Raw genomic sequence first — 13,387 nt, forward strand, 5'->3', positions numbered from 1 at the left:
AACATGACTCATGCGCTCAATACCTTCAGGCGTCGTGGGTGACTGAGACTTGCTCAACTTCATCCCAGTCGTCATAGGAAGGTTCCCCTTTTTGGAGTTGGTCATGCCGAACCTCTCAAGAACCTTATCTAGATAAGACTCCTGACTAAGTGATAACGTCCGTCGTGATCTATCTCTGTAGATACGGATTCCCAAAATGCGCTGTGCCTCACCTAGATCTTTCATCTGGAAATGGTTCTTCAACCATTCTTTAACCGAAGAAAGGAGAGGAATGTCATTCCCAATCAAGAGTATGTCATCGACATACAATATCAAGAATACAATCTTGCTCCCACTCGACTTGATATATAAGCATGGTTCTTCGACCGATCGAGTGAAACCATACTCTTTTATCACTTGGTCGAAAAGATGATTCCAACTGCGAGAAGCTTGCTTAAGTCCATAAATGGAACGCTTAAGCTTGCATACTTTCTTAGGATGTTTAGGATCTATGAAACCTTCGGGTTGTACATAGGTTGCACCATGTACAACTCTTCCTCCAAATAACCGTTTAAGAAGGCGGTTTTCACATCCATTTGCCAAATTTCATAATCATGAAATGCGGCAATCGCTAAGTTTATCCGAATGGAACGTAGCATGACTACAGGTGCAAAAATCTCATCATAATGCAGTCCTTGCACTTGAGTGAAACCTTTTGCCACAAGTCGTGCCTTATAGATATCTGGTTGCGCGTCTACAGAACACTTTATTTTGTAAAGCCATTTGCACTGTAGAGGTTTTACCTTATTAGGTAAATCAACTAGATCCCATACGTTATTCTCATACATGGAGTCCATCTCGAATTGCATGGCTTCAAGCCATAGCTTTGAGTCGGAACTGGCCATAGCACCTTAATAGGTTGCGGGTTCATTACTTTCTAGAAGTAAAACGTCATTCTCCTCGACCATACCAATGTATTTGTCCGGAGGATGAGAGTCTCTACCCGACCTCCTAGGTTCCTAAGGAATATTAACCGTATCATCAGTTGGAGGTACAGCTTCCTCCATCTATTCCTCGGTTGTTGGTTCTGGAATCTCCGACAGCTCGAAGGTTCTATTACTCGACTTGTTCTCGAGAAATTCTTTCTCTAAGAACGTCGCACTAGCCGCAACAAAAACTCGATGTTCGGTAGGCGAATAGAAGTAATGACCAAATGTTCCTTTTGGATAACCTATAAAGTATGTCTTGACCGATCGCGGGTCGAGCTTATCCTCGTGTCTCCACTTGACATAAGCCTCGCAGCCCCAAACCCGAATAAAGGACAAGTTGGGTCTTGTTCCTTCCACATTTCATATGGAGTCTTGTCGTGACTTTAGACGGACTTCGGTTAAGTATAAGAGCAGCGGTGACAAAAGAGCATAACCCCATAATGAATCGGGCACTACGGTGTGACTCATCATGGATCGAACCATATCAAGTAAGGTTCGATTTCTCCATTCGGACACACCATTCAATTGAGGTGTTCAGGTGGAGTTAGCGCAAAACGATTCCACGAGTCTTTCGGTGTTGATCAAACTCATTTGAAAGATATTCGCCACCCCGATCCGAACGAAGTGCTTTAATCTTTCTACCCGGTTGGTTCTGTACCCTATTCTGGATTCCTTGAATTTCTCAAAGGACTCACTTTTATGCTTCATTAAGTAGACATATCCGTATCTACTCAAATCGTCCGTGAAAGTGATAAAATATCTATAGCCATCTCTAGCGGTAATTGACATAGGTCCACATACGTCCGTATGTATGAGTCCTAATAGGTCACTAGCGCGCATTCCAACACCTTTGAAGGAAATTTTAGTCATCTTGCCAATGAGACATGATTCACACGTGCCATATGCAGAAAATCCGAATGCGGGAATAGTCCCATTATCGACGAGTTTCTTTACGCGTTTCTCATTTATGTGTCCCATTCGACAATGCCATAGATAGGTTTGATCTTTGTCACCAACCTTTAATTTCTTATTATTCATGTGTAATACTTCCGTGGTTTGATCTAAGATATAAATTCCATTCATGGAAACTGCTTTGCCATAAATCATTTCATTAAAAGAGAAAATACAACTATTATCCTTTATTGAAAATGTAAAACCGTCTTTAGCAAGTACGGAAACAGAAATAATATTCTTAGATAATCTGGGTACATAGTAACAGTTATTTAAAGATAACTCAAAACCACTAGGGAGTTGGATTACATATGTTCCCTTCGAGGCAACAGCAACTCGTGCTCCATTCCCGACTCGCAGGTCCACATCACCTTTTTCGAGAGGTATGATGTTCTTTAGGCCCTGCAAATGATTACACAGATGAGAACCACAACCAGTATCTAGTACCCAAGTTCCGAAACTTGCATGGTTAATCTCAATCATATGAATATAAGATGACATACCAACAGAACGACGCAGCGCGGCTGCCTTGATGTCCTCACGGTAGACGGGACGGTTCCTCCTCCAATATCCGATCTTGTGACAATGGTGGCACTCTATGTCACCGCCCTTGCTCTTTGTCTTGCCCTGTGAGCCACTAGTCTCACCAGGCGCACTCTTACCGTTTTCTGGCTTCTTGAACTTTGGCTTACCTACAACTAGGTCGCCATGAGCCTTGCCCTTACCTCTACTCTTGTTGTGAATCGTGAGAACATCCTGCTTCATGCTCCCACTCAATTTCATATCCTTCTCGGTCTGTACGAGAAGGGAGTGTAGCTCATGAGGACTCTTTTTCAAGTCATTCATGTAGTAGTTCGCCCGAAAAGGGCAAAACCATCGTGAAGAGAATGAAGCATTCGGTCAATGACAATGCTCTCACCGATTTTACAATTCGAGTGCCTCCGACTTCTCGACATTCTCAATCATGTGAAGAATGTGTGGGCTAACTGGTTGGCCCTTCTGGAGTTTCGCATCAAAAAAGCGACAGGTATGCTCATATGTAACGATTCTCGGTGCCTTTGAGAACTCGTTAGTGAGCGTGGTGAAAATCTTGTTTGCACCTTGGGCAATGAAGCGTCTCTGCAAATTGGTTTCCATTGCAAAGATGAGTACGTTCTTTATCGCACCCGCTTCCATAACGAAGTCACTATAAGCGAGTGACTCGTTGACTCCTGCATTTGGGCCTGGGTTGACCGATATTGGCTCAGTTAAATACCTGAGCTTACCGTCAGCAATGGCAGCATTCCGTAGTGCCGCCTTCCAGTCCGCAAAATTGGACCCATCATTCTTGATCGAGTGGGTGATTCATTTGGTCCATGAACATCTTAAGCCAGGACGAACGATCTAGTGTGGCACTAGGCATTGGGATTGCGTTATTTCCAGCCATTTGTTTTAACGGTAAGATTATTGATAATAAACGTGTTCTACATTTGCGAAAGAAGAATAAAATAATAAGCATGTGCATCGTTTTTATTTTAAGTCTAATGAACTAATGTCATAACGCGAAGACTCAAAAAACATTTATACAATTGACCTCCCTCAAGAATTATATAAATGACCCCAAGACTCAATTCTCTGTAAATTGATAAGCTAACCTTTTAGCTAATTCTACCGTTAGAATTCTTGGTCGATAAATTTCTGTAAATACTATCTTTAGTCCATCATAATCACGAGAAACTCTTCGGACTATGATGTTGAGGTAAACTAAGTCAACACAACTACTTACCCAACGTAGAAGGGGTCATATTAGGCCTACCGACGAAGAAGGGATTCATAGATGTTTGCCCTTATAAAGACTAATCTCAATTTCCGTTTTAGAGGAAGATCCCATCAACTTTATTTTAATTCATTTTAAGTGAACTATAATCTAGCATGCGAGAATGATTAAACTAAGGTGATGGCTTAAAGACTGTGACATCTGCATGTCCATGAAAACTAACATACAACCTATATGAGTCAATTTTCATGCATTTTAGTAGTAGGTGGTTTGGTTTTGGGCGGAATATGATGCATAAACTAACATGTGAATGAAAAGCAATAAGAATGAAAAAACGTAAAAACAGTAAAAGTCCTAGTGTGGCCTATCCTATCAAAATGAACAATAAATACAAGTTTGGAATCCATCCTTGTACCCGAGAAGCTTGTCTTGATGTACCATCTTGATCCATGTAGCGGGAGTGAGCTTCAATCTCCATCTTTAGTCTTCTTTGAAATTACAATAAATAAAATTACATAATTGACCTATTAATTACATTCTAATTTCAAAAACCCAAAACTAAAATAAAGGAGATTCGAGATCTCATAATTACATAAGAAATTATGTTTCCTTCATTACGAAAACATAATTTGACTAAGGCCACACTAAGTATTACAAATTACAATCGATTGCAAAAATTAAATACGTAAATAAAATTCATTCATTCGATTCATTCAACAAAATTAAAAGCATCAACTAAAATAAATTAAACATACATAACACAATACATTAATTATGTTGATTAATTTATCCAAACCACCAATTTAAATTAAATTAAGTGACAATTCCGCAATTTAATCACATTAATTTCATACTTAATCCATATTAAACTTGTAATATGAATTCTATCCATCTAAATTTTAAACCGCTTTAAAATAACTCGGTATCTTTAAATTGTGAACCGATTCACAATAACTAATTGGCCAAATAAAAGAAAAAAACAAAAACCAATATACATATGGTCTCGGCTGAAAAAAATAACAATTTTTTTTTTTTTTTATAATCCCAGCTCCTACACAAAGTGGAAAATTGACCCCCTTTTTTTATACGGCAAATTAGGAAAAACAAAAACTTTCCATAATATTTTTCGGCAATATGGCAAGAAAAACAAGAAAACTAAACTTTCCTTTTATTTTATTTTTTTTATCTCAGTTTACCAAAAAAAAAAAACAAAAACAAAAACAAATTTTTTTTCTTACGGTAAAACCTAAAACGTCCTCTTTTTTTTTTTTTTTTTTTTTTTTTGCTGCAATATGCCCTAAAACAAGATTTGATGACTAAATTGTTTACCTTTGCTATTAGAACATGATTAGCATATGAAATGAATAACATGATTAATTCATATGCCAAAAACTATATAGCAAAAACAATCTTTTTATCATAAACATGATGATTCCATTTAATTTTAACTTAATCTGCATTAAATCAAAAACTACCAATTCTTCATATGATAATTTTAACTGATTATAAACTATAATATGAAAAATAAAATGGAAAAATATCATCAAACTAAAAAGAAAAAACGGCAAGAAAAAACGGCACACAAAAAAATTTTTCGAACCAAAAAAAATCCGAAACCCTAATTTATTCGAGAATTAGGTTATTGTTTACATACAAATTTTATGAAAATCATCAAAATTAAAATCGTAGCCTAAAGCTCTGATACCACTTGTGGGAAATAATCTGTATACTTCCCTTAAACTAGAAGGATTATAACGAATTTAACAATGATGAATAAAGGTCATAAACAAAATACATAAACAAAGTATAAGGATTTAGAATTAACCTTCGGTCCTAGCAAAATTGGCCTAAGAACAATATCAAAATTGATATTCGCCTATTAGTTGCACCCAAGACGATCTGAGATATGCCCTTTGATTATGCTAGAAATCGATCTAAAATTTTCTGTAAAATTTAGTTGTTTTTGTGTTTTGTGATGAGAGTGAGGAGGCAAGGTCAAGAAAAAGCATTAGGGTAGAAATAATTCTCTACCTTTCTTTTTATACAGACCGAAATTTGGAGTTAATTAGGAAAGATAAAAATCTCCTAATTTTTGTCCAAGCTAACCGAAATAAGGAGTAAAAATCTCCTGATTTTTGGTCTTTCCAAAAATATATAAACTGTGTTAAATTGTCATCTAGTGAGGATCGAACCCATGACCTCTTAGCTTGTGTACCCTCACTATTACCACTATGACACATTCAACTTGTTGATATTAAATACCACTGATTATATTTAATTACGAATTAACAGATTAATTCGTCCAAGCTAACATTATATATAATTAATTAAATATAACTTATTATATTTAATTTACGAATTGACAGTTAATTCGTCTCAACTTAATATTATTTAATTTTTATTAAATAATTATCTCATCAACACATCGACTAACTTTTTAGTCATTTTGGGCATCAATGTGATTATATTTCTATTACATTTCTCAAACACATCCTATAGGTGTGACCTGTAGGGACCAGTTGATCACCGCCATCTGTATGATAATAACGTCAAACTTTCTAGCAAGCCAACCATTATTAGGTAAACGTTAATCAACTGATTAAATATACGAAGTATACCCTTGTGAACCTGTAAGAGATTTACAAATGTTATCACACTAATTTGTGGAGGACACAAGCTCCAACAGAAAGGCCTTAATAAGGCTACTCTCGGAATTGACTCTTGGAAGAATTGGCTCTAACTTTCTACAAAAAGTCCTGCCCACTGGAAAAGACTAACATGCTAAGAGCTCAAATTACGGGCTTTAAGCAAAGAGATGAAGAATCTTTGTATGAAGCTTGGGAGCGATTCAAGGGAATTTGTCTCTCATGTCCTCATCATGGACTTAGCGAGTGGTTCTTGGTACAACAATTTTGGAATGGTCTTTATGAAGACTCAAGAAACATTCTCAACATGGGATCAAATGGTATGTTCACCGTGTTGGAATATGTGTCCTCCGACAATGATGCGATCACAACTGTTGATCATGATGATCACATGTTTAAATCTCATTATAAAGAATACAATTGGGAAGTAATATTTTACTGTCAACTGGTCCACACATATCGGTAATGATTGGCTGACTAGAGTTTGACATTACTGTCGTGCGACGGTGGTGACCAGTTGATCCCCTTAGGTCATACCTAAAGGGTAACACTCTTAATTGATCATTTAATTGATCGTATGACGATACGAGTCAATTAAATTTCTTTAAAATTGACGGACGATTTTGGAAGTAATATTTACGTGTCTCATTGAAATTTGATTAAATGAGATACGGTCTAAGTAATCGAATTGTTTCATTACTCAGATGAAATTATTGTTTAAGGAAACAATTGAAATTGAATGAATTATTATAAATACAAGTTATTGTGATTTATAATTGGTAAAATATTTTGGTACAAGTAATTATGAATTACTAAGTCGATTGTTGTATATGACGTATTTTTATTAATACGTTGATTTTTAATATGTTAAAAATACATAACATTTTTATGTGACATGTGACATGTGACATATGACAAATTGACAAAGATAAAATGGAGTCCATTTTATCTATATGTACCGAAATTAAGAGGAGTATTAGGATTATATTGTGTTGATTATGTTAGTGGAAAACATAATCATTTCCTACTAAACTAGCCATGCAAAACCTAGTTGTCATTGTGGAGACAAAGTAGTGCATGCATTGGTCCCTCCTCTTCCCCTTACCCGGTTTTTCATAAGAGCAAAACCAAGGGTTTTGCCTTATAATTTAACATATACACTTGATAATTTTTTAGTGTATTAGCTAATTCATTCATCCATCTAAAAATAAGAACTTTTAGAAAGATAAAAACCTTCCACTTCCTTCTCTCTAAAACCGGTTTTAGGAGACCAAAAATCAAATATTTTTGGGTCAATTTTTACACTAAATTAATATTATTCTAGTATACATAATATTAATTTGATTAAGAGTTTGCCTTGGGTATTTTACTTTGGGAGGGATACTACACTTGGGTCCTAGTTCATCCATTAAGGAGAGCACAAGAACAAGAGAGAAGGAGAACTCTCTTGTGCCCATATAAACCGAAGTACCAATGTAAGATGAAGATTTCTTCTTTAAATTGTTTATTGTTTGCATGCAAAAGATCACCATTTAATTTTATGACTAAATTAACAAATACATATATGAATATGTTAGTAAAGCGATCTAGTTTTCTAACACACCGAAGTTGACGATAATCAAACTTGGAACAAGATTGAGGAAATGGCGGTCCATAATTCACAATATAGTAGACCTCGCAAGGCTACTAGAGGAGGAAAGCATGAAGTGGACTCTATTACTCAATTGGGTGCTCAACTTAGTGCTCACATTGATACCATCAATTTGAAGTTCGAAAAAGCTATGGCTAGACTTGAAGAAGCCTCAAAATCACCAAAGTATCATGTTAATGCCATGACGGCATCTTCATCAATCCCAAGTGGGATATGAGAGAATTGTGGAACTTTGGGACATGACCAAAGTGAATGTAGGGGAACAAATGAACAAATGAATGCTTTTCAAGCATACAAGAGTGGTACCCCTTATTCAAATTATTACAATAAAAACACCAAATTCCACCCAAATCTCTCATATAAAAGCCAAAATGTTCAAAACCCTCAACCAACATACACCCCACCTCCCATGAGAAACCAAAATCAAAGACCCTTTTACAACCAAAACCAAGGTTACCAAAATCAAACTCCATACAATCAACAAAATGACCAAGGTTTTGATGTTCAAAAAGCGGTCCTCCAAATGCAAAAGAATCAACAAGAGTTTTTCACTCAAATGCAAAAGGATAGTCAAGCAAAGGAAATCACCATCAACAACATCCTAGCCCACACCAAAATGTTGGAAACCCAATTGACTCAACTAGCATCTTCAAGTTCTCAAAGGCAAAAGGGGCAATTACCACCTCAAAGTAATCCCCCGAGACATGAAACGGTTAGTGCCATTCACTTGAGGAGTGGTACGAGGTATGAAGCACCAAAGAAGAAAGTTGAGGATGAAGTTGTGGAAGCTAGTGACAAAGAAGAAGTTGTGCAAAACTCCAAGGATGGAGAACCATCAAAAGAAGAAGTTTCAAAGAAAAATGAAAATAAGGCCAAGGAGAAGGAACCCATTGTGATTAGACTTCCTTTTCCAAGTCGTCAAGCTAAGCCCAAATTTGATGACCAACTTGGAAAATTTATGGAAATTGTGAAAAATTTGGAAGTTACGATTCCTTTCACGGAATTAATCAATCACGTGCCGGCCTATGCAAAGTACATGAAGGACATCCTTACGAAAAAGAAGTCGATCCGGAAGCTTGAGACTATCGCCTTCACTAAGGTAAGTAGTGCAATCCTTCAAGGGAGTTCACCTCCGAAACTTAAAGATCCGGGAAGCTTCTCAATACCGTGTACCATTGGCGACACAACGATCAACAAAGCCCTATGTGATCTAGGGGCTAGTGTGAGTGTTATGCCGTATTCAGTAAGTAAAAGGTTAGGGATGGGAGAGCTTAAATGTACCAATATCACACTCCAAATGGCCGATAGATCGACGAAGATACCATTAGGGATATGGGAAGATGTTCCCGTAAGAGTTGGGAAATTTTTCATCCCGGTGGACTTTGTCATTGTTGGCATGGAAGAAGACTCCAATATTCCAATCATTCTAGGTAGACCTTTCTTGCGCACCGCGGGTGCGGTGATAGATGTGAAGCATGGAGAGCTCACTCTAGAGGTGGGAGATGAGAGCATAACTTTCAATCTTAACAAGACCATGAGAGCTCCCCGTTTTCATGAACCATGTTTTATGGTTGATCATTATAACCGGAAGGATGATAGGAAGAAGTCGGAATTCCAATGGAAGAAGAAAGTTGATGATGCTCCATCAAAAGAGCAAGAGAATAGCAACAAAGAGAGATTGAAAAGCTCACCCATGACAAGTGAAGAGGATGGCCTCATTGGCCAAAACAAGAAAGGTGGAGAGTTGTCTCCATCAACTCAAGATATTTTTAATGATCAAGTAGACGAAGTTTGCGGTCTTTGGAACGATGAGTTTGAAGGGATTTTCAATCCCTATATTGGTAATGCTATCGATCAAGACCAACATGAAGGACAACAAGTGCAAAGATCTATTGAAGATCTTTATCATGATAATGAACAAGCTTTTGACTACTTCTTCAAGGTGTTGAGTAACATCAACAACACCTTGAACATGCCCCCATGACATATCACTAAGGATGAGAGTTTTGTGGACTCCTCTCCAAACCACCATTTGTAAATATTTCTAACTCCCTAACTTGCATTTTAATTCTTACATTGCATTTTTGTCATTTTTGGATTTTTGTGCGTTGATCAAGATATTCATCATTTTTGAGAGAAGTGAGGGAGGGACTAACGATTTTATTGATGTGTAGTGCTTTAACTTAGTGTGGGGATAGCAATTTCCTAGGCTATTCATGCCTTTGTAGTGCCCCTACAATGAAGAACACGGGATTTGAAGAATGAAAATGACACGGGATATGCATGTGCACAGATGGACCTGAATCCGGGTAGACTAGGAGGAATCCGAGCGGCTTAAGGGGAATCCGCTCGTCTTATAGGAATCCGAGCGTCTGTGGAAGAATCCGTCCGTCCAAATGAGCTGCAAAAATCAAAAATTTGGTCTGTAAGAGAATCCGAGCGTCCAAGCTGAGAAGACGCTCGTCAGAAACTGGCCGTTCGTCTTTGCAGAAAGACGCTCGTATTTTTGCCAGTGCAGATTAAGAAAAGTTCCTGTAAGAGAATCCGCTCGTCTTTGAGGAAAGCCGCTCGTCCCACATTCAGAATCCGCTCGTCTTCACTGAAAGATGCTCGTCTTTAGGCGAGTTTTCTGGCCAATTTGAGCGAGAATCCGAGCGCCCCGACAGAATCCGCTCGTCTTCCCCTGCTGTTTTGAATTTTTCGGGTGTTTTAATACACCTTCCCTCATTCATTTCATTCATTCATTCATTCAAACACTACCCATAAACCCCAAAACCCTCATCCTCTCCATCACCAAAAATAAGATTTCCTCAACCAAATTCCACAAAATCAAATTCAAACTTCCTTACAACAACAATTAATCACTCCTATTGCAACAATAATTGATTCAAGCACCAAAATCTTCAACCTTTGATTCGATTTTTGAAATACAAAGCAAAATCCTTTCATCTTAAATCGATTTGGGCATAATTAGAAATTGAAGATTTTCAATCTTTTCTTGGTGTAATCAACAATGGCAAGAACAAAAGGAGCAACAAAGGCACTCAAGGCAAAGACACTTTCAAAATGGCAACAAAGCCTTCAAGCAAAGAAAGCTTCAATGGCTATGGTGGTCTCTAATGTAAACTTGGAAGTTTAACAACAACAAGATCCTCCCTTGGAAGCAACAACATCAACAACTCCGGAAATCGCTCAATTATCCAACTATCCGGAGGTAATTTTCATTTCCAACTCCCATAGGGATACATTTGCCAAGTATGCTAAGAAAGCCATTTTGCCCACCAAATTCTTTTGTGAAGATGCCTTGAACAAATTGGGTGTCCTTGTACAAACAAAAGCCTTCTTTGAAGCCATGGATGTGGGTAAATTGTTCACCATAAGTGAATTAACATACCCCTCCCTTACCTTGGAATTCTTAAGTTCATTTAAAGTGACTAAGGTAGAGACTAGAGAATACATCGAGTTTCGTCTTGCGAATGTGAATAGGCGCATCACCTTTGATGTTTTGAGTAAGGTATTAGGCCTTAGTGATACACCATATTATCACAAGATGCCCGAAAAGTATGACCCCGCTCCTCTTTGGGAGGCGATTTCCGGGAAGAAATTTGTGAGCTTTCATGCTTGTCGCGCTCTATTAGTCCACCATCTGGGCATTAGAGTGTGGCATAAGGTCAAAGGGAATACTATAATAGCAAGAAAAGGCACTAATCAGTTTACAAAGCTCGATTGTGTTCTACTTGAGTCGGCCTTAAATGTCGGAAGGGATTTCACTAAGCCCTACAATGCTCTAAGGCTTTTGATGGAAAGATGGCTTAATGTTGATTGTGGTAAGGAAGGCACCGCTCATATTGTAAGTGGAGGTCTAGTTACTCTCTTGGCCAAGCACTTTGACGCAAATTTCAACAAGGATAACACCTATGTGGCGATCAAAGGGGGTCATCTCAATGACATGGACGCTATGATTTACAAGTATAAGTGGGTCAAGCATAATTCTCTTGACACCAACTATGGGTGGCTAACCAATGATGCAAGATCTTTCACTTTGCCTTCTAAGATTTGCCGGTTGAGTGCTCATCGAACAAACTACCTTCTTCCACTCTCCAAGGGCGCCGAATACATCATACGTCAACAAAGGGGCGAGATTGAAGAGCCCTCCTCCTCCATTGTCACACCACCCTACCCATTCAAATATCAAGAGTTCAAACCCAAAGATGTTGAAGTGGGAAATGACTACATGGCTCTCCTCATGCAAGAGATGCACAAATAAGCGTATAATGATCGAGTAGATGCATACTTGGCCCAATATCCACCCCTCCTTCATTTATCTAGACAAGGACTACTTGATCCATCATGTCCTTTGCCTAGTTGGGCAGAAAGTCTTCTTTCCAAGCACATCTAGGGGTGAAAGACCGGGTGAAGATGAGAATGTCGATGATGAGGTTGTTGATGATGAGGGTATTCATGAAGAGGTAGATGAAGAAGAAGAGGCTAATGAAGATGATGAAGGAAGTGAGCAAGATCAAGGAAGTGAAGATGAGAGTGAAGATGATTCCACTTCCATGGAGGAAAATGATGACAATAATGATATGGTGGAGGACTAGCAAACTTTGGAGGCTCCTACCCTCTTGAGGTTTGTCTACTTCTTTCTTTGTTTTCTTTATTTTTATCTTGATCATAGTTTGGAGAGTCCTAGCAACATGAGGACTAACACCTTGGTCCCATTGAGGTGTTCTTTTTATTGTTCCCATTTGAAAAATTCAAAATGACAATATATAGTTTCATGCATTGCATCTTGTGTGCGTGAACTACCCCAAAATTTAAGACATTAGAAATAATGTCTATCTCGGTTTGGGGAAGTACATGCATACGCAACGGGAGGTAATCTAAATTACGCTCTCCGTCATAAACAAAAACCATGCATCATGTAGTATAGATTAGCCTAGCTTGCATTTAGTATAGAAATCATGCATCATACTTGCATAATTTCCTATCATATTGGCAATTGAGGACAATGCCCATATTAGTGTGGGGATGGGAAATTCTAACTTAACTTTTATTCAAAAGTCTAAAAAAAATCAAAAATTTCGAAAAAATCAAAAAAATTGAAAAATTGAAAATCCAAAAACAAGTTCATTTCCTTTGTAGTGTAGTCTTGTATATATTGTTTGTATATATTATGTTTGTCTATCCTTGTTCACATTGATCGACTACGCCACATCCGAGACATGAGGATATTGAAGACTGCATGGTATGAACTTTCCAATCTCCTTTTTCCTCTTTATGTTAATGACTATGTGGCTTTATTTTGATTGATGCGGTATAAACAATGTGAATTTAGGACTTGCATTTAGATTATTTGGCATATTAGTTCGTAGAATCATATGCATTAAGATGTATATATGTTAGTTGCATCATG

At 37.6% G+C, this 13,387-nt stretch overlaps 1 non-coding gene across 1 annotated transcript; it reads right to left on the bottom strand.

Moving 5' to 3' along the window:
- Window positions 1-6,453: 6,453 nt before the first annotated feature.
- LOC141638129 (small nucleolar RNA R71) lies at window positions 6,454-6,560 on the bottom strand. Its single transcript, XR_012542012.1, has one exon. It is a non-coding gene; the product is annotated as a small nucleolar RNA R71 (small nucleolar RNA).
- Between the last annotated feature and the right edge of the window lie 6,827 nt (window positions 6,561-13,387).

The sequence above is a fragment of the Silene latifolia genome, unplaced genomic scaffold (genome assembly GCF_048544455.1).
Source record: "Silene latifolia isolate original U9 population unplaced genomic scaffold, ASM4854445v1 scaffold_181, whole genome shotgun sequence".
Classification (NCBI taxonomy): Eukaryota; Viridiplantae; Streptophyta; class Magnoliopsida; order Caryophyllales; family Caryophyllaceae; genus Silene; species Silene latifolia.